The sequence below is a fragment of the Salvia miltiorrhiza genome, chromosome 5 (assembly GCF_028751815.1).
Source record: "Salvia miltiorrhiza cultivar Shanhuang (shh) chromosome 5, IMPLAD_Smil_shh, whole genome shotgun sequence".
Classification (NCBI taxonomy): Eukaryota; Viridiplantae; Streptophyta; class Magnoliopsida; order Lamiales; family Lamiaceae; genus Salvia; species Salvia miltiorrhiza.
Window position 1 is genome coordinate 45,572,798 of NC_080391.1, and position 22,048 is coordinate 45,594,845.

The following is a 22,048-nucleotide window of genomic DNA, read 5'->3' on the forward strand; positions in this document are numbered from 1 at the left end:
ACCAATTATCCTAGATACGCTAGTAATAATTAATCCACCAATTTATTCCTACTACGAACACGGTAGCTTTATCACTAATCAGCCCAATTCCAACAATTACGGATTGGAGGTGCTAATTAACTGTAATCCAATTTAATCTAAGTTGATCAGGCTTAAATAAAATCAGAATTATCTTTAAACACAAGGAATTAATCGAAATCTATAGGAACCAATTTTATGCTCAATTAGGTCTCACAGATTAATAAATTAGTGCTTCTTTATTCTCGCTGAATTAAAAGTTTAGCTAATTATAATTAAACTAAAAACAAGCAAATAAATTAAAGCGAACATGAAACAATAAAATAAATTGCAATAAAAATAAATTAATATAGTTGAAAACAAGAAAACTCGGCTGTCCCAATTTCTTGATGCTAGCCGCAAGTCTCAAAACTCCCAAAGCAAGAAAAGTACGTATTTAATTTCTCTAAACTAATAGAATTGTGGAAAACAAAAGTCAACTAATTAAAACTTGATCTCCAAGTGATGCAACGTAAAGAAAAGAAATAAAACCTAACTAACTCCTCAAACCTTGCTGCTATATTTTACTAAGCAAATATATATGTGGGATTCAATCCCTAAAGTGCCGATCACCCCTATGTAATGGGCTTTTTGGCCTTAACAAAAATTAAAGCAAAATACTAACAAGAGTTGTTGGGCTAAATAAATACTAAACAATTAATCTCAAGCTCAATCTCCAAACATCTTCAAAATCCACCAACTTCATCTCAAATTCATGCCTTTCTCGATCTTTCTATTTTCTTTCTCCACACAAGTTCTTTTTAATTTTCCGCTCAATTCCTACATCCAAAAGATCTCAAACCATGTAAAATCACATAAAACCATAGCAAACACACACTAAACTAGGTAACTAAAATATACACCTAGAGGTTGTTCCACGTAGACTTCATCGGTGAGCACTCCATTGAGAAATGCGCACTTCACATCTATTTGGTGTACCTTGAATCCTTTGTGAGCTGCAAAGACTAAGAAGAGCCTGACTGCTTCCAATCTGGCAACTGGGGAAAAAATCTCATCGTAGTCGATTTCTTCTTCTTGACTGTAACCTTTTGCTACTAGCCTTGCTTTGTTTCTCACAACATTTCCTTCTTCGTCTTTCTTGTTTTTGAAAATCCATTTCAAACCAATCACCTTTGCATCGTCTGGTTGATCCACAAGTTCCCAAACTGAATTCCGATTGAATTCATTTAGTTCTTCTTGCATTGCGATGACCCATTGAGTGGACTTCAGAACTTTTTCGACGTCCTTAGGCTCTGTGGATGATAAGAAACAGCTGAAGTTCTTATCTTCGTTGATGCAGTTCTGGTTGATATGAAAGACGAGGTTGCACATTGATCTTCGAGTCTTTACACCATCTGATGGTTCTCCAATGATGTTCTCCTTTGAATGGAGTTCAAACCATCTTCGATACTTCTTGATCTCTTCTGGTGATGGTGCAGGTATCAGAAGATCAGTCAAAGGTTCTTCAGTCAAAATGGTTCTGAATCGTTGAGCATTTTCTTGAGCAGGGGAGTGTTGAACTGGAGTTGCTTCAGCATGTTCAACTTGTTCTTCGGCTACTGGAGTTCCCCATTGACTGATGCCATCTGCAGTGGTTCCAGTCTGAGCTTCAGACCTTTGACTGATCTTCTGATACTGAAGCTTTTCAGTATATTCTTCTTTTCTTGGTCCCCACACCAAGACTGTAGAAGGTTCGGTGTTATTTATTTCTGTTCTGGAAACTTCAGTGTTCTCAACAATTCTTTCAGTTTCTTGTTTCCTGAAATCATCAGTAGACTCATAAAAAACAACATGTGGTGTTTCTTCAACACAAAGAGTTTGAGAATTAAACACTCGATAGGCTTTGCTGGATCGTTCCGTTCCAGAGTATCCAAGAAAGATTTCTGGATCACCCTTGCTATCAAATGTGTTTAATCTCCTCTTATCATTGTTGTGGATGAAACACCTAGAATCGAAAGCATGAAAATATGAGATTGAAGGCTTCCTGTTCTTCCATAGCTTGTATGGAGTTTTCCCATGTCTTTGAGTGAGAAAAGAGCGGTTCTGCGTGTAGCCTGCGTTGTTGACTGCTTCGGCCCAAAACTTCAAAGGGAGTTTTGATTCGGCTAGCATCGTCCTTGCCGCTTCCTTCAAAGACCTGTTTTTTCTTTCTGCTACTCTGTTTTGTTGAGGAGTTCTTGCTGCAAAAGTTTGATGACTGATTCCTTATTCTTCACAATAGTCATGAATGACAGCATTGAGGAATTCAGTCCCTCGATCTGATCTGATGCTAATGATGTTGACTTCCTTTTCAACGCTTAGTCTTCTCAACAGCTTTGGCAATTCCAACAGTGTCTCTCTCTTGGTGTAGAGAAAGATAACTCAAGTATATCGTGAATAATCATCCACGACAACTAAGGTGTACTTCCTACCGTTGTAACTTCTGGGAGAGATTGGGCCAAACAGATCCATGTGAAGTAGTTGAAGAATTCTTCCAGAGGAGTGTCCTGACTTTAACTTGAATGACGTCCTGGTCAGCTTTCCTCTTTGACATGCTTCGCATTCTTGCTTCTTCTAGAACACAATAGAAGGTAAACCTTCTACCAATTGATGCTTAGCAAGCTTGTTGATCGTTTTGAAGTTGAAGTGGTTGAGTCTCCTGTGCCACAGCCAGTTGAGCTCCGAGCTGCTTTTGCTAATGAGACATGTTTCTGGAGGGCTGTCTTCCCATGAGACGACGTAGAGACTTCCTTGTCTGATCCCTCTCATAACCATCTTTCTTTGACTGTTTCTGACAGTGAATTCATCATTTTTGATCTTCACTGCGAAACCGCTGTCACAAAATTGACTCACAGACAACAAATTATGTTTTAATCCAGAAACATAGCTAACATTACTGATACTGGCGTTACCCATGTAGAGCACACCATAGCCTTTTGTTTCTCCGATTGAGTTGTCTCCGAATGCAACTTTTGATCCAGCTTTCTCAACATATTGAGTTATGTTGTGGAATTGTTCGGGAAAACAATCAATGCAGCAAGAACATAAAAGAAAAGAACACTAAGTCGATTTACGTGGTTCGGATTTTTCAATCCTACATCCACGGTGCAGAAACAATCAATTCTATTTCACTATGAACACTCAAGAACTTTACAATTACAATTGAGAACACTCAACACTAGAAGAAGTGTATAGCCTACAAATCTATCAAGATTGCTATAATTGCTCACTCTCAACTAGTTACAGTAATAGAAATTCTTAAGCTTCAACTCAACAACTAATCTAGGTATTTAAACAAAAGAAATAGCAGTTGAGAAGATTTGAGCTACGCGCTGACTTCTGGAATGAAGGAACAGATCCTTTGGAACTGTTGTAACTAACCTAAAACTGAACTCCCTTAACTCTTGCATATTTACAAACTAATCCCTCAGCTATAAACTAAACACCCGTGCGTATTTTACCAGTCAGAGGAATCGAACGCTAGAGCAGAGAAATCAATACGCCAGAGGAATCAATATGCCAGAGCACCGAAATGCTTTACTAGAGAAATCAGGTTCAGAGGAATCAAAACCAGAGTCGTGAACAGCATTGCCAGAGAAATCAAATCCAGAGTAGCGAAATCATCATTCCGCTGGCGACCTATTTCTCTGGCGAGATCATAGAAATCGTATAGACTAATTGTATGTAGATACTTTACTCACAATTCTCCACCTTATCTAATACAATTAGAATACACCGAGCTACCTGCATAAATTAGACAAACACCTTGCTCTCCTCAAGAGAGCTCATACCAATCAACGAACAACACTTTTGGAACTTAACAGTTGGTAATGCTTTAGTAAGCACATCTGCCGCATTATCATCAGTTGAAACTTTCTTGACTACCACATCACCTTTTTCAACTAAATCTATAACAAAATGAAATTTAACATCTATATGCTTAGACCTCTCATGAAAAGATTGATGTTTAACAAGATGAATGGCACTTTGATTATCACAAAGAATAGAGACAACCTGTTGATTAATGCCTAACTCAGATAGCATACCTCTCAGCCATATACCTTCTTTCACTGCTTCTGTAACAGCTATAAATTCAGCTTCTGTAGTGGAAAGAGCTACCACAGATTGTAGTGTTGATTTCCAGCTCACTGCTGTTCCATAAAGTGTAAATACATATCCAGATTGGGACTTCCTTGTATCTGTACTTCCTGCATAACCCGAGTCAGTAAAGCCAACTAAAACTTGTTCTAAATTAGTGGCTCCACCTTGAAACATAATTCCTTTATTAACAGTTGCTTTCAAGTATCTTAATACTCCTTTTAAAGCATCCCAGTGTGCCTTACCAGGATTTGACATGTACCTGCTTACAAGACTTACAACATAAGCCAAATCAGGCCGAGTACAAAGCATAGAATACATAATGCTTCCTACCAAATTTGCATAAGGAATAACACTCATGTCTTTAATTTTTTCAATAGTAACAGGACATTGCTTATTAGACAATTGAATATGTTGAGCTATAGGGACCTGAGCAACTTTTGCTTCGTTCATATTGAATTTTAACAAAACTTTCTTCAAGTAATCAGATTGAACAAGCATAAGTTTCATATTTTTCCTATCTCTCTTGATATCCATACCAAGAATTCTTCTAGCAGTCCCTAGATCTTTCATATCAAACTCAGCACTCAGTGATTGCTTTACTTTATCAATCTCATTACTAGAACTACTAGCAATAAGCATATCATCAACATACAAGAGTAAGTAAACAACCACAGACTCAGCAACTTCTTTCAAGTATACACATCTATCATGTAATGTTCTCTTGAAACCTATACTTATCATGAATTCATCAAACCTTTTATTCCACTGTCTTGGACTTTGCTTCAGTCCATACAAAGACTTTTTCAAGAGACATACCTGACCTTCACAACCAGCTACTTCAAATCCCTCTGGTTGATTCATGTATATAGTTTCCTCTAACTCACCATTTAGAAAAGCTGTTTTAACATCCATCTGTTGCAATTCTAAATCTAGGTGTGTAGTTAGAGCAAGTATAAGTCTAATAGAATAGTGTTTAACAACAGGAGAAAAGATTTCATTAAAATCTATACCTTCTTGCTGAGAGAAACCTCTAGCAACTAACCTTGCTTTATACCTGATTACCTCAATGCCTTTGTGAACCTCCACCTTTTTCTTGTATAACCATCTACATGTTACACATTTCTGGTTCTTAGGTCTGTCCACCAAGATCCAAGTCTTATTTTTCAATAAAGACTCTATTTCCTCCATAGCTTTGATCCATTGCTTGCTTTCAGAACACTGAATTGCTTCTTTATAAGACTTAGGCTCTCTGTAATTTACCTCTTCAGCTGCTGAGAAAGCAAAGCTAACTTGATCTGTTTCAGAGTATCTGGCTGGAGGTTTGATTACTCTTCTAGCTCTGTCTCTGGCTAGATGATACTCACTGAGGTCCTCAGTATTAGCCTTTTGTTGATCATCTTCTTCCTGTTTTATACCTGTCACTTCTGATACTCTAGACACTACATCATTAATAGGATTGTTATCACTAGTTTTATCAGTGTTTACTTCAACTCCTCTACCAGTATACTCAGTAGTAGATTGCTCCTTAAGAGGCATTATGTTTTCTTTAAACACTACATCTCTATTGACTAGGAGTTTTCCCTTTCCAGATTCTATGCACCAGAGCCTATACCCTTTAACCCCTGTTGGATATCCCACCATAACACATGTCAATGCTCGGGGTTCCAACTTATCCTGCCTAACATGCATATATGCTAAGCATCCAAATTTCCTCAAGTTTGAGTAATTAGCAGCCCTACCAGTCCACAGTTCTTCAGGAGTTTTAAAATCAATAGCACTAGAAGGGCATCTTGTCACAGCCCACTATCCCAATGACGGGTTAACCGGGGTTATGACTTGGGGTGAACAATAAGAAATGGAAATGGACAATTACTTAACATTAAAGTATATGGAAATGTCACTCATAGATAAAATGCTAGGATCATATATGATTATTTGGATACTTATAAAACATACACTTAAATGAGAACTGATTATGGTGGGTTACCCAATAACATGTATCACAACTTCATAACATAGAGCTATCCTAATCAAAGTGTTTTGCAGCGGAAAACGTGTGAGATATACATATGAAGATGTATACTCAAGGTTACATTTCTTGAAATGTCAAAGGGACACCCGCTCAACATCATTCCATTCCATCAGTTGCTCAACCTGCACATTTAGAAATACATGCAGGGCTGAGTATAAAAATACTCAGTGGGCACGTATGCCTAGGTATAAAAATACATGCTCAAAGCTGTAAATTGTCATGCCATCATAAACAGTACAGCAAGGGAGTTTTTCGCTAAAAGGCCCAAGCTTACTAAGTTCATTTGTGATTTTTAAAGTTCGTCTGCAGACTAAGTTCTCTTGTAATCTATCATATCTGAAACTTTGTGCCGGAGAGGTGGCCACCTCTCACAGTCACTTGACCGGCCAACCCGCTAGATGACTCACGGTCACTGGTGTACACTAGCCCTGGCAGGATAGCTATCAACTGCTCAAGACCCGAATTCGATTACATAACTGGCAAAGCCACATCAGATAGATATCATACTAAAATTTAAACATTTTATGGCAAGACAACAGTTGTAATATTTTTCAGTTCAAAGATTTTGTAACGAAATAACTTGTTCAGAGGTAGCATTAAACTCGTTTGATAGATATATATAAAACTGAAATTAACAGTTAAATCATCTCATGCATTCATTCGTATAAGAGGCCTACGATACGCAGGGGATCTCTATATACGTATAGTAAAAATAATGCCCACCTGGATAGGCAAAGCCTGAAGATCATACACATAAAAACCTGTCTTGGGAAAGCAGCGCTAGTCCCCCTGGTCACAAAGCCTACAAGAAATTCTATTCTTAATAGGTCTCCTTGAATCTAATCTTAAGTCATGGTGTAGTGCTTAACATTCTATGATTCACTTAGCCGGGTTTTCAAAATTTAATGAATAAATAATTGAAAACATTTCTCTTGAGTTAAGAACACCAACAATATTCTTACTCGTCTTTCTTTAATAATTGGAATTATAAATAAAACCAATTAAATCATAAATACCTTTATTGCAAAAAAAAATGTAATGCAATTTCATGTCATGCTTGACATATAATAAGTAATTACTTAAAATATGCTCATAATAAAAATTTAATATTATTATAAAAATTTACTCTTTGAAAATAATTAATTAAACTTAATAAATCTAATTAATTATAATAGTGTAGCTACTTTAAATAAAATCTGCACAATTCCAATTAAATAAATACTTGGGCAGCCCATGATTTAAAATAATTAGAGGCCCAGCTTAATAAAAGAAAATCGGCCCAAAATATAAAAAAATAACCCAGCCCAACTCAAGCCCACTGAAAATTAAAGCAAATCTCGGCCCACTGAAACAAAGCCCAAATAAGGAGCCCAACATAATTAAATAAAATCAGGCCCAAAATAATGGCCCAACACCCAACCCTTCTCTTCAATTTACCTCAATACTCTCTCTCTCACCACTCTCATCGGCTCCCTCTCTCCTTCTCGCCACTCTCTCTCCCTTCAATTCGCCAAACCCCCAAACCCCCAAATCCACAAATCCTAAATCCCCAAAATCGTCAAAAGCCCTAAGCTCCTGCCTACCCATCCACCGCCTCCTTCCTCCGGCGAAGTCGTCGCCATCAGCGACTGTCGGCGACAACAGCAGCCGCGGCCGACGCCATCGCCACCTCCTCTGTCTCTCTTCCTCTCACTCTGTGTCGGACGGACGACAGCAACCAGCCATCGCCGACCGCCTCTAATCCTCACCTTCAGTCTACCCTCTGACTTCCGGCGACTGCACGGCTGGAAGACCGCCGCCGCCGATCCCCAGCCCTCAATCTCTCTCCTCAGGTCGACGGCAGCAAGGCCGCCGGCCGTCGCCCTTCAGCCCCCTGTTCTCGCAACCCTCTCATCTCTCTGCATACACCGGCGACAGACGACGAGGTCGCCGCCGACAACAACAACCAGTCGCACCGTCGTCACCCTTATCTCCCTGACTCGACTCAGACGCACCGGCATCAACCGGCTCGACACAGCAAGTTCAAAGGCAGGGAAGAAATCAAAGCTTCAAATTCTATTTCTTCTTTCATAAAGATCTTTTCTTTTCTTTTCCTTTCAATGAATCATGCTTTCATTTATAATTATATGCACAGACTATGAATAAACATGTGTACAGATTGTATGCATTTATGTAAATAATTTGTCATGCTTGTGATTTGTTATGAAAATATTGAAATCTTGGTTGGTGTTCTGTACAAACGAGATAGCTGTGTGTGCTTGAAACAGAGGCAAAGAAAATTGAGGTAAACACCTTGTGATGTCTGTGTAGGGGAAGAGTTCTTTGAATGGTGGTCTCTTGTTGTATACTTGAAACTTCATGGATAGGCTGGAACGAGAGAGTAATTTAAAGGATATTTGAGTTGCTAGTGAAAGTGCAAGGGATGGGTTTCCTTCAATTATGCAGAGATATTTGAAGCTGAAATTAGGGGAGTTGGTGGCCGCCAAGCATGGCTAAAGCTTGACTTTTGGAGTTGATTAGATTGACAAGGGATGGTGTAGGTTGAAAAGAGGAAGGTGAGGCGTGAGAGATGTTTGAAAATATTAACCAAAATCCCTATGATTAAGGGATTTCGTATGACTTTGTAGGAGTGGGCGCATGAGGGTGAATAATGTAGCAATTGTAGAGGCATGGTGAAACACAAGCAGCAGCTGCGTGCTGTACTTGGCTGTGGTGCAAAGGAGGAGGTTGGTTTGGGCTTTTGGGCTTTGGTATTTATGGAAAATCATTGCAATAAACAAAAACTAATGCCCAAATAAATATTTGTCAAAGCTCAACACATTTAAATAATTAAAGTCTAACATAAACTTTAATTAAATCGTATACAAATAAATATTAATCATATAGAATAATCACCTATTCATATAATTCAATTTATGCAATGCACAAAAATCAAAAGACTAAATTTTCTAAAAGTTTTTGAAATAAAAATTGTTGGAATTACAATAAATCATTTTTTTTTTTCATTTTTCCGGCGTAAATCATCCTATTCTAAATTAAAAATGAATTCTAAACTTAATATAAATGGACGGGGTGTTACATCCCTCCCACCTTATAAAAATTCCGTCCTCGGAATTGCATATCTGGTATTCTAGCTTGTGATACTAGTCATTCGTTTGCGAACTCCTTCACGCGTTTCTCATACGTGTCCACCATATTTGGAGCACGTCCCGACATTTTGTTGAAAACTCTATCATACTAGTTATCTGCTCTGGTTCTCCACTTGGGATTCCAGAAGTTGCTTTGTTTCTATCGACTGACAGTTAAGAGACAGGTTGGTGCTTAGTGTATCTTTCTAATTGTGAGAATATCACATTCTAGTACTTGAAAACTAATGACAACTAAGAAATTCTAAATTATCACTATACTTATCATGATAAAAGGAATTTTTATTGTGACAACTACATAGTGCGAGTCCATACATTGGGATGACGTTCTATTTAAACATTAAAAAAAAAATCTAAATTGACAATCACCGAGATCATAGTCATGTGGGCTGGCCAGACCCAACAAAACGAATCACTCAGTCAAATGGGAGCTTCGCCCCCAATCATGTCAACTTCTTATTCATGTAAGGCTCTGGTCAAACTTCTAACTTAAAACACTTACTAACATGTACTTCATCATAAGTTACTGATACCCTGAAAGTCCATTCTAATGTCGTTCTAGCAAAGCTATCACGGCTAACATTCTCAAGGCATTCTTAGGTGGTACTCAAACAGTTTGAAAGAGGACCCATCATTCTAATCTTATAGGCATGAACTTAAAACGATAACATAAAACTTTCACATTCATTCATTCATTCATACATACATACATACATTGATTTGTTAAGGGCTCGGGTAGTCCCAAACACGACATTGAGCTTAGTTATATGAGTCAGAGACCCAAAATAACAACATGAAGAATAATTTGCATTCACATAACATCATAAACATAAGGCGCACATTTTCTTGAAAATTTTTCATAACTTTGAATATATATATATATATATATATTCGAAATTATTATCGTACCCTAGTTGCGGCAGTGTGACGGTGAGCTGAGGGCTATTGACATTCTTAGAAGTCTAGAGATACTATTCTAGACTCAACATCAAAAAACTTATGGTTATCAGAAACATGAAAGAAAACTCATGCTCTATCTCATATTCTATCTCTTTACTCAACTCTATATAAACTCTCCACTCATCTCAAATCCTTAAGTTCAAGGATAGGTTTCAAGAAAATCATGGTACTAAGTCTCGATTTATCTCTCATATAAGGCTCGTCTAATCTCATTCAACACATAGACAACACAATCACATAAGGCACATAAGAAAACATAATCAAACATTATCAAAACATGCTCTGTTTTTACACTGACTCAACTTCAAAATCTAACCTGTTCTTACTCCGACACCTCCTGGACTCGAGACTCATACCAAAAGAAAGGTCTTTGAGTCTATTTTCATATAAAAAAAAAATAGAGTAAAAAAAAACTCCAAGTATTGTAGGAGATATGACTGTTTTACTACAGTCTACCATAATCGGCAGTTTTGAGCAATCGAAAACTTGGATTTAAAAAAAAAAAATAGTAAATGTTGTCAAACTGGGCTCAAATTTTGTGGATATCTAGCTAACACAATAAGGTTAATACCATAAAATTTTGGAAAGCTAGATCACACAGGAAGCTACTGAAATGAATGACTCTTTCCCCTGCTCTCTGAAACTCTCAGTAGTAATGTGCAGTTCCGGTTTTGTATTTTATAAAAATAGTAAACGAAGTCCAAATGACTTGAAATTTTACCGATGTTCTCAAGGCTCATGTAGAGACTTGGTATACAATTTTCAAAGCTTTTTGACATTGAAAAACCGTCGATCACAGTAGGTCAGTAGGCCTACGAGATTCACCAAAATCTCATCTCAAACTCTTAAAATACTCAACTCAACATTCCTTCAAGAAAACTCATCAAAGCTCATTTTAAACACATATAACACTCACAAACATTCAAGCACATTAAAATGCTCATCATATTCAAATCTTGACTCTCTTCTTACATCATAACCTCAAATTTCTAGTAAAACGTTTCAATGAACGCATCATTAAAATTCTCTTCTCATTTTCATGCTCAAAATTACTCAAATACTCAAACACGATCTCATTCATCATATAAATCATTATACACATATGGATTCCCTTTTATCATGTACTAAACTCTAATGAAACTTCATGTATCATCATAAAACTCTTAATAAAACATGACAAACTTTCACATAATGATCATAAAGCAATTAGACTTCATTTTATCAATCATCGACTTCTCAAAATATGAAAACTCAAAAACTCATACAAACTAAACTAAGTCAAAAATTTTCTTAGCCAACAAAAGACTTACTCAAACATAATTATACACTAATATCATGCTCAAATACATATATCTTAAGCCAAAATTACTTAAATAACACATAGGCAAAAAGTCCTAATTTTTATTAAACTAAATTCTTTTGAAAATATCACTAATCATGTATAACCTATTGATCAAATCATAGATCTAACATCCGAGGTTACCAATTAGCACAAATCAACATCATAAAACAAGATCACATATAGATACACATGTATGTCATCTTCTTCCTCAAACTAACACTTTTCATTTTTTTTCACCTCTCAACCTCAAGCTTCAATCTCATCCATCATTAATCATCTAGATCATCTCATAAACTCAAATCCATCATCAATACATCAATTGATCCATAGGATCTCAACATCCCAATTTTAGGTAAACTAACCTAATAGAAAAATCTATATCTCATGGCTAATCATCAAGATATTCATATATATTAACTCAATAATCATCAATCATCATATAACTCAAGCCAATTCAAGAAAACAAACAACAAAATTTCGTAGGGTTTCAAGCCCCTAATTTTCGAAAATTTCATAGAAATAAGTTGGGTGATTTTCTTGCTCAATCATAATCATATACTCACATATAACATCATACAATCTAGATCTATAAAAATAAGAATCACTTACCCAAGATTAAACAAAGATCAAAGTTTTCCTTTCTCACTCTTCAAACCAAACCCCACGGTCCTCTTGAAATCTTCAAGAATTGAAAGGTGTTTATTTTGATTTGGTGAAGGATTTGATCTTGATGTGAACTTGGAAGCTTTGTTGATTCATCTATGGTGATCTTTTGGAGCAAAAATCGGAAGAGAGGGATAGAAATTGAGAATGGCCGAATGGTGAAGAAAATGAGGGAAATGAAGTGAATTTATTTTGCTTAGGAAGGATGATTGGAGACCAAACACTATTCACCATTTAATACTTGTCCCCCCCTAAACCTACACATTAATCCCTTCCCTTCATCTTCATACCACACGTCCACTTCAAGTAAGGCTAAGGAAATTAATCACATGCTTATTAGATTAAATTAATCATGTGTGTGTAAGGTTGTGTAGTCTAGAATAAATCATGTGTTAAGCTACATAAAATCATAAAAGACTAATTACTAATTAATGCAATGCTATAACACAAAACTCTTGTGACCAATATTTAAAATAAATATGGCACTAATATTAGTGCACTCACTCAATTATAATATTCCTCATCATAGGAAAAATAATTTGAAAATATTTTGTTTGGAAAAATTTTCATAAACCGGCATTCTTTGATTTCTCGGTAAAAATAAACTGCACTTGCTTTGAAAACTTTAATTAAAATTCCAAGTGCTAAAGTCATCAAATAAAAATCATAATAACTTGCTCACAATGACATACGTAACAAAACTCACATAATCAATCAGTCACGTAATTTCACATAATATCACGTCAAAGCAGTCGGCAAACACAGACAAACTAGACGTCTCTCCGACCGACTTTTTTTTTTTTTTTTTTTTTTTTTTAAAAAAAAAAAAAAGTTTTTCACTCTTTCTTTCTCGACTCTATTTCCAACTCATTATTTCTATTTTCTTAATAGGACAGTCAATCTCTCTGACATCTCAGTATTCTCAATAGTGTTAAGACACTATCTCACAACATAGGGAAAAGTACGGGGTGTTACATGTACTATCAAATTTAGATAAAATTCATGACTTCATGCATAATTTAAAATTCATGTGGCTCATATAAATACACTTAACTCACCAATTAAAACTTATGCACCACATTTATAAAAATTTTCCTTTAACTAAGCACATTAAAACACATATATAACGATTAAATCACATCAGATAAATCAAACCAATTTTTATTATAAATGGATGCCGAATCCTAATTATTAATAATTAAGCCCTTAATCAGGGATTAAAAGTCGGGGTATGACATACTATCCACTTTAAAAGAAGTTTCGTCACGAAATTTGTACCACAGAAAATAATTCTGGTACTTCTCCTTCATGCTAGAATCGAGTTCTCACATCGCCTTTTCTTGATCATAGTGCTTCCAAAGAACTATTACTAAGGGTATCGACTTATTCCTTAGTACTAGAATAGATTCGGGTCTCTCCTCATATCAATTGGATTCCTAATTCCAATTTATATACACGAGATTTACTTGAGAATAAGTTCCCTCGTCCTTTTTCGGTGGTTCATTTTGCTCCTACCTCATTCCTAGGGCTCATCTACGGGGTATTTTTTTTTTCCAAAGACTAAAATAGTCATCAACCCATTTCTTGTTACCTATCACATGAATAACACTTTCCTATGAATTTATCTTAAAACTATCATAGACCAATTAACTTAAGTCCTCGTACTCGAACACTATATTACGGTCTTAGCTTGGACTCTGAATTTCTATCATAATGAGTGGTCGATATCATTTATAGGACAAAAACTAATCTCAACCAATCACAATGAGACACAATAATATGAAGTCATAGTTTGGGTAGTATACTACATCGGTAGACTAACATTTCTTGGTCTTATCAAACAAGGGGATCTATTATGACAACTCACGAGTTGCAAGGCTCAAACTCAACACAATATCAAAGCAAGGTGTTGTAGAAATTGTTCAAGAGAATCAAAAGAATGACCAGAGGGTATGAAATTATTAACTACAAGGTCGAACAAAATGACCTCGAGTAAGAGCCCATCTGGCTTTTCAGCCGAAAGTTGAAACACATGGGTTTTCAACCCAAAAGACGTCTACTGAGATTTGGATCATGTGGACTGGCCAGGTCCAACATCATCACCTCCCCGTCACACGGGAAACATCGTCCCGAACTTGGAGAGCCATGAACATACTATACATAACAAAACATAAGCTCATCATGACAACTAAACTTATCTTAAGGTTACCTATCCTATTGATCTCAAACCCCAAACCTCTCTTAAGACATATACACACAGACATATGTACACAGGCAAAACACACTATTCTTAAAATCTATCATGTAGCAAAAGTCGATTCGATGTTCCGTCGCACGTGAACATTCGAACGTAGAGACTATGCTTCAACCTTTGATGCAACATTTACCTTGAATTCGTCTCGTATTTTCATTCTGTGCTTTTTCTTTATCTCGTACATATCTTTCCATTCCTCTTTGTAGTTCAAAAGAACCATTGTTTTCTTGTGGAAGCTAGAATGCTCTAAGTTCTCTTTCATTCTTCTCAATTATCACTTTGAGAATCTAGATTGTAGAGATATCCTACTAATCTAGTAGTCTATGTTCTTTTAGAATCGTGATCATGCCACTTATAGCAATCTATGTTTTCTGGGGAAGCATGTGTCAATTTTCTATCATTCCTCTTATCATAACGTTATAACTTGCAAAGATATGCCATGCAAGGCAAAACATTCGACATTTCATCATAGTATGCTCTTTACATACAACATATTCATGAAGCATTTTAGAACATTAACATCTTTAAAACGTTGAAACTGCAGTTACCTTCTTTCCTTGATTGAGCACGATGCAATGGAGTGTTGAGCGGTGCCATATGAACCCATGTAAGTCTAAAGAATCAAACTAGACTCGACTCTTTAGAATAAGGTTTCTAGGGCCAGAGCGAACGAACCGCTCTGATACCATTCTGTCACAGCCCACTATCCCAATGACGGGTTAACCGGGGTTATGACTTGGGGTGAACAATAAGAAATGGAAATGGACAATTACTTAACATTAAAGTATATGGAAATGTCACTCATAGATAAAATGCTAGGATCATATGATTATTTGGATACTTATAAAACATACACTTAAATGAGAACTGATTATGGTGGGTTACCCAATAACATGTATCACAACTTCATAACATAGAGCTATCCTAATCAAAGTGTTTTGCAGCGGAAAACGTGTGAGATATACATATGAAGATGTATACTCAAGGTTACATTTCTTGAAATGTCAAAGGGACACCCGCTCAACATCATTCCATTCCATCAGTTGCTCAACCTGCACATTTAGAAATACATGCAGGGCTGAGTATAAAAATACTCAGTGGGCACGTATGCCTAGGTATAAAAATACATGCTCAAAGCTGTAAATTGTCATGCCATCATAAACAGTACAGCAAGGGAGTTTTTCGCTAAAAGGCCCAAGCTTACTAAGTTCATTTGTGATTTTTAAAGTTCGTCTGCAGACTAAGTTCTCTTGTAATCTATCATATCTGAAACTTTGTGCCGGAGAGGTGGCCACCTCTCACAGTCACTTGACCGGCCAACCCGCTAGATGACTCACGGTCACTGGTGTACACTAGCCCTGGCAGGATAGCTATCAACTGCTCAAGACCCGAATTCGATTACATAACTGGCAAAGCCACATCAGATAGATATCATACTAAAATTTAAACATTTTATGGCAAGACAACAGTTGTAATATTTTTCAGTTCAAAGATTTTGTAACGAAATAACTTGTTCAGAGGTAGCATTAAACTCGTTTGATAGATATATATAAAACTGAAATTAACAGTTAAATCATCTCATGCATTCATTCGTATAAGAGGCCTACGATACGCAGGGGATCTCTATATACGTATAGTAAAAATAATGCCCACCTGGATAGGCAAAGCCTGAAGATCATACACATAAAAACCTGTCTTGGGAAAGCAGCGCTAGTCCCCCTGGTCACAAAGCCTACAAGAAATTCTATTCTTAATAGGTCTCCTTGAATCTAATCTTAAGTCATGGTGTAGTGCTTAACATTCTATGATTCACTTAGCCGGGTTTTCAAAATTTAATGAATAAATAATTGAAAACATTTCTCTTGAGTTAAGAACACCAACAATATTCTTACTCGTCTTTCTTTAATAATTGGAATTATAAATAAAACCAATTAAATCATAAATACCTTTATTGCAAAAAAAAATGTAATGCAATTTCATGTCATGCTTGACATATAATAAGTAATTACTTAAAATATGCTCATAATAAAAATTTAATATTATTATAAAAATTTACTCTTTGAAAATAATTAATTAAACTTAATAAATCTAATTAATTATAATAGTGTAGCTACTTTAAATAAAATCTGCACAATTCCAATTAAATAAATACTTGGGCAGCCCATGATTTAAAATAATTAGAGGCCCAGCTTAATAAAAGAAAATCGGCCCAAAATATAAAAAAATAACCCAGCCCAACTCAAGCCCACTGAAAATTAAAGCAAATCTCGGCCCACTGAAACAAAGCCCAAATAAGGAGCCCAACATAATTAAATAAAATCAGGCCCAAAATAATGGCCCAACACCCAACCCTTCTCTTCAATTTACCTCAATACTCTCTCTCTCACCACTCTCATCGGCTCCCTCTCTCCTTCTCGCCACTCTCTCTCCCTTCAATTCGCCAAACCCCCAAACCCCCAAATCCACAAATCCTAAATCCCCAAAATCGTCAAAAGCCCTAAGCTCCTGCCTACCCATCCACCGCCTCCTTCCTCCGGCGAAGTCGTCGCCATCAGCGACTGTCGGCGACAACAGCAGCCGCGGCCGACGCCATCGCCACCTCCTCTGTCTCTCTTCCTCTCACTCTGTGTCGGACGGACGACAGCAACCAGCCATCGCCGACCGCCTCTAATCCTCACCTTCAGTCTACCCTCTGACTTCCGGCGACTGCACGGCTGGAAGACCGCCGCCGCCGATCCCCAGCCCTCAATCTCTCTCCTCAGGTCGACGGCAGCAAGGCCGCCGGCCGTCGCCCTTCAGCCCCCTGTTCTCGCAACCCTCTCATCTCTCTGCATACACCGGCGACAGACGACGAGGTCGCCGCCGACAACAACAACCAGTCGCACCGTCGTCACCCTTATCTCCCTGACTCGACTCAGACGCACCGGCATCAACCGGCTCGACACAGCAAGTTCAAAGGCAGGGAAGAAATCAAAGCTTCAAATTCTATTTCTTCTTTCATAAAGATCTTTTCTTTTCTTTTCCTTTCAATGAATCATGCTTTCATTTATAATTATATGCACAGACTATGAATAAACATGTGTACAGATTGTATGCATTTATGTAAATAATTTGTCATGCTTGTGATTTGTTATGAAAATATTGAAATCTTGGTTGGTGTTCTGTACAAACGAGATAGCTGTGTGTGCTTGAAACAGAGGCAAAGAAAATTGAGGTAAACACCTTGTGATGTCTGTGTAGGGGAAGAGTTCTTTGAATGGTGGTCTCTTGTTGTATACTTGAAACTTCATGGATAGGCTGGAACGAGAGAGTAATTTAAAGGATATTTGAGTTGCTAGTGAAAGTGCAAGGGATGGGTTTCCTTCAATTATGCAGAGATATTTGAAGCTGAAATTAGGGGAGTTGGTGGCCGCCAAGCATGGCTAAAGCTTGACTTTTGGAGTTGATTAGATTGACAAGGGATGGTGTAGGTTGAAAAGAGGAAGGTGAGGCGTGAGAGATGTTTGAAAATATTAACCAAAATCCCTATGATTAAGGGATTTCGTATGACTTTGTAGGAGTGGGCGCATGAGGGTGAATAATGTAGCAATTGTAGAGGCATGGTGAAACACAAGCAGCAGCTGCGTGCTGTACTTGGCTGTGGTGCAAAGGAGGAGGTTGGTTTGGGCTTTTGGGCTTTGGTATTTATGGAAAATCATTGCAATAAACAAAAACTAATGCCCAAATAAATATTTGTCAAAGCTCAACACATTTAAATAATTAAAGTCTAACATAAACTTTAATTAAATCGTATACAAATAAATATTAATCATATAGAATAATCACCTATTCATATAATTCAATTTATGCAATGCACAAAAATCAAAAGACTAAATTTTCTAAAAGTTTTTGAAATAAAAATTGTTGGAATTACAATAAATCATTTTTTTTTTTCATTTTTCCGGCGTAAATCATCCTATTCTAAATTAAAAATGAATTCTAAACTTAATATAAATGGACGGGGTGTTACACATCTATTTATAAGGTAAGCAGCAGTGGTGACTGCTTCTCCCCAAAATTTAGGTGGCAAACCTGAGCTAGCGAGCATACACCTAACTCTCTCAAGGAGAGTTCTATTCATTCTCTCTACAACCCCATTCTGTTGAGGATTTCCAGGTACTGATTTATGTTTTTTTATTCCCCTTTCTTTACAAAATTCTTCAAATTTTCCAGAGGTGAATTCTAAGCCATTATCAGTCCTTAAACATTTCAACTTACATCCCTTTTCATTCTCAACAGCACTACACCACTCAACAAATTTATCAAAGGCATCAGACTTGTGTTTTAAACTGTAAACCCAGACTTTCCTAGAAAAATCATCTATTAGAGACATGAAATATACACCTCCACCTATAGTGGTGGTTTTGGATGGACCCCACAGATCACAATGAACATATTGAAGAGGTGCAGATGAGACATGTTTGCCAACAGGATATGGGAGTTTCTTGTTTTTACTTAATTGACATGCATCACAAGTGTTCAGTTTTTCATCAGCAGATAAACTCAGTATACCCTGTTTCTTTAGTTCAATTAACCCTTTTTCACTAACATGCCCCAGTCTCTCATGCCACAATTCAATATCACAAGTAGAGGCAATTTCAGACTCACCAACAATAGTTTCAGCAACTAAATGATACAAAGTCTGTTTTCTGGTTCCTTTCAACACAACTTTATCTTTCTTTAAAACATATATATCATTAACACATGATTTAAACTCATAGCCTTTCATTTGTAGTGATCCAAGGGATATCAAATTCCTTTTTAGACTAGGAATATATCTAACTTCAGTTAGGAGCCTTACAGAATTATCATGTAGCTTTAACTTGATTGCACCAATGCCTCTGACAGGGCAGACTTGGTTGTTCCCCAAAACTACAGATCCCGGGTCCTTCATCTGCAAATCAACAAACCAATTCAAGTTAGGACACATATGGAAAGAACACCCTGAATCTAATATCCAACTATTCTCAGTTTTAGAAGATGTGATGTTTAAAGCTTCAGCTTCTTGTATATTTTCAGCAAGGTCGGCAATGTCTGATGAGCCTTTTTGAGCTTGTTTTCTTTTCCAGCTGTAGCAGTCTTTCTTGATATGCCCTGGCTTCTTGCAGAAGTGGCACTTCTTGTTTTCCTTCTCATCATCCTCCTTCTTCCCTGATCCTCCCTTCCTTTCTTTGAAAGGCTTCTTGAATTTTCCTTTGTTGGACTTTGCTTTGACATTGAGGCTTTCACTTGCGGTTTCTTGCCTGACATCAGATGCCTTTTGCAACTCCCTAGATTTCAAGGCATTCATGACTTCATCCAGGGAGATAGCAGTCTCCCTCCCATACAGCATGGCATCCCTCATGTTGTCATAGGATTTGGGCAGGGCACTCAGGAGCTGGATTGCCTTGTCTTCATCTTCTAGCTTTACATCAATATCAGCCAAATCATCAATGGCTTTATTGAATTCATCCAGTTGATCAGATAGATTCTTATCCTCTGAAACTCTAAAGGAATACAGCCTCTTCTTCAAGAAGAGCCGATTTGCCAGAGACTTGGTCATGTAAAGACTCTCCAGTTTAGCCCATACTGCAGCTGCAGTGTCTTCTTTTGACACTTCTCTCAGCACTTTATCTCCCAGATGTAGGATGATAGTGCTATGAGCCTTCTTTTGCATTTCAGCGAACTTCGCCTTCCCATCTCCTTCTTTAGGTGCCTTTTCTTGGGTCAGAACATCATCAAGGCCCTGTTGAATGAGAACAGCCCTCATCTTCATTCTCCACAGGGAGAAATCATTCTTCCTTGTGAATTTCTCGGTGTCAAATTTAGCAATCGACATTTGGTAGTGGAAAGAATGGTGATTCCTCCATCGATCAAGAACTCCTCCGATTCAGATTTCCTCCGATTCAAATCTCGAACAGTTGGTGTGCGTCGATTTTCCGTTTCCCACAGACGGCGCCACTTGTTGTGGAATTGTTCGGGAAAACAATCAACGCAGCAAGAACATAAAAGAAAAGAACACGAAGTCGATTTACGTGGTTCGGATTTTTCAATCCTACATCCACGGTGCAGAAACAATCAATTCTATTTCACTATGAACACTCAAGAACTTTACAATTACAATTGAGAACACTCAACACTAGAAGAAGTGTATAGCCTACAAATCTATCAAGATTGCTATAATTGCTTACTCTCAACTAGTTACAGTAATAGAAATTCTTAAGCTTCAACTCAACAACTAATCTAGGTATTTAAACAAAAGAAATAGCAGTTGAGAAGATTTGAGCTACGCGCTGACTTCTGGAATGAAGGAACAGATCCTTTGGAACTGTTGTAACTAACCTAAAACTGAACTCCCTTAACTCTTGCATATTTACAAACTAATCCCTCAGCTATAAACTAAACACTCGTGCGTATTTTACCAGTCAGAGGAATCGAACGCTAGAGCAGAGAAATCAATACGCCAGAGGAATCAATATGCCAGAGCAACGAAATGCTTTACCAGAGAAATCAGGTTCAGAGGAATCAAAACCAGAGTCGTGAACAGCATTGCCAGAGAAATCAAATCCAGAGCAGCGAAATCATCATTCCGCTGGCGAGATCATAGAAATCGTATAGACTAATTGTATGTAGATACTTTACTCACAAGTTAGATATTCTTTGTAGCCCGTCATGTGCTTCGAACAGCCGCTATCCAGGTACCATGTTCTGATTGAGGCTTTAACTTCTTCCTTCTTTTTGTGTTTCTTGTTTTTGACCTGCAAGGAAGAGTTAATTTAGGTACCCAATCAATGTTTGGGTCCTTCATTGTTAGCTCGTGTTCCTTTTGGAACCCATATCTGCTTCAGAACTGGTCTTGGTGCTGATCTCTTGCGCTTTGTCGATTGTCTGACTGAAGTAGTCGGTGCTTCAGTTGGCACATGAGCAATCTTCTGTTGAGCTTTCTTTCTGAGAGCCTCACTCTTGTAGAAGCTTTGTCTAGTGAGTTGTTGAGGTCTTCTTTGCTCTGCAGAGTATCTTGACTGATGTTGTGGAACATGAGTCATATGATGTCCAGTTGCTTGTTGTCGTGATTGGCGTTTGACTCGTCTGGAGTTATCATAGCTTTGTCTCCATGAATGTTGTTCTCTTCGGAACTGAACTGATTTTAGTTTCTGACTGATGTTGTTGTTCTTCCCCCTGGACTGGTGAGGAAGATTCTTCTTGAGTCCTGATGTTCCTTGCCCAATCTTCGACTGAAATCTGCTTTCCAGTCTTCTCAGTAGGATGATCGAGTTGGGGGCCTCCTTTACTCGTCTGTAGCTTTGTGGAGGAGGGACATTCGTTCTTGCCATCAACTTGCGTTTCCAAATTTCATCCATATCATGATCTCTTGATTCTTCTGAGGTGTTATTTTCAGAAGCATCATCCACTTCGTTGACCATGATATTATTTCCTTTATCAGTTGGAGCAACCTTTCCTCCGATGCTTTCAACGAGGCCTTTTGAAGGAAAGTT

At 37.3% G+C, this 22,048-nt stretch overlaps 1 long non-coding RNA gene across 1 annotated transcript; it reads right to left on the reverse strand.

Moving 5' to 3' along the window:
- Positions 1–6,013: 6,013 nt before the first annotated feature.
- Positions 6,014–7,145, reverse strand: LOC131024523 (uncharacterized). The gene is made up of 2 exons (XR_009101888.1): positions 6,893–7,145; positions 6,014–6,291 (listed from the first exon to the last, which is right to left on the reverse strand). It is a non-coding gene; the product is annotated as an uncharacterized LOC131024523 (long non-coding RNA).
- Positions 7,146–22,048: the final 14,903 nt, after the last annotated feature.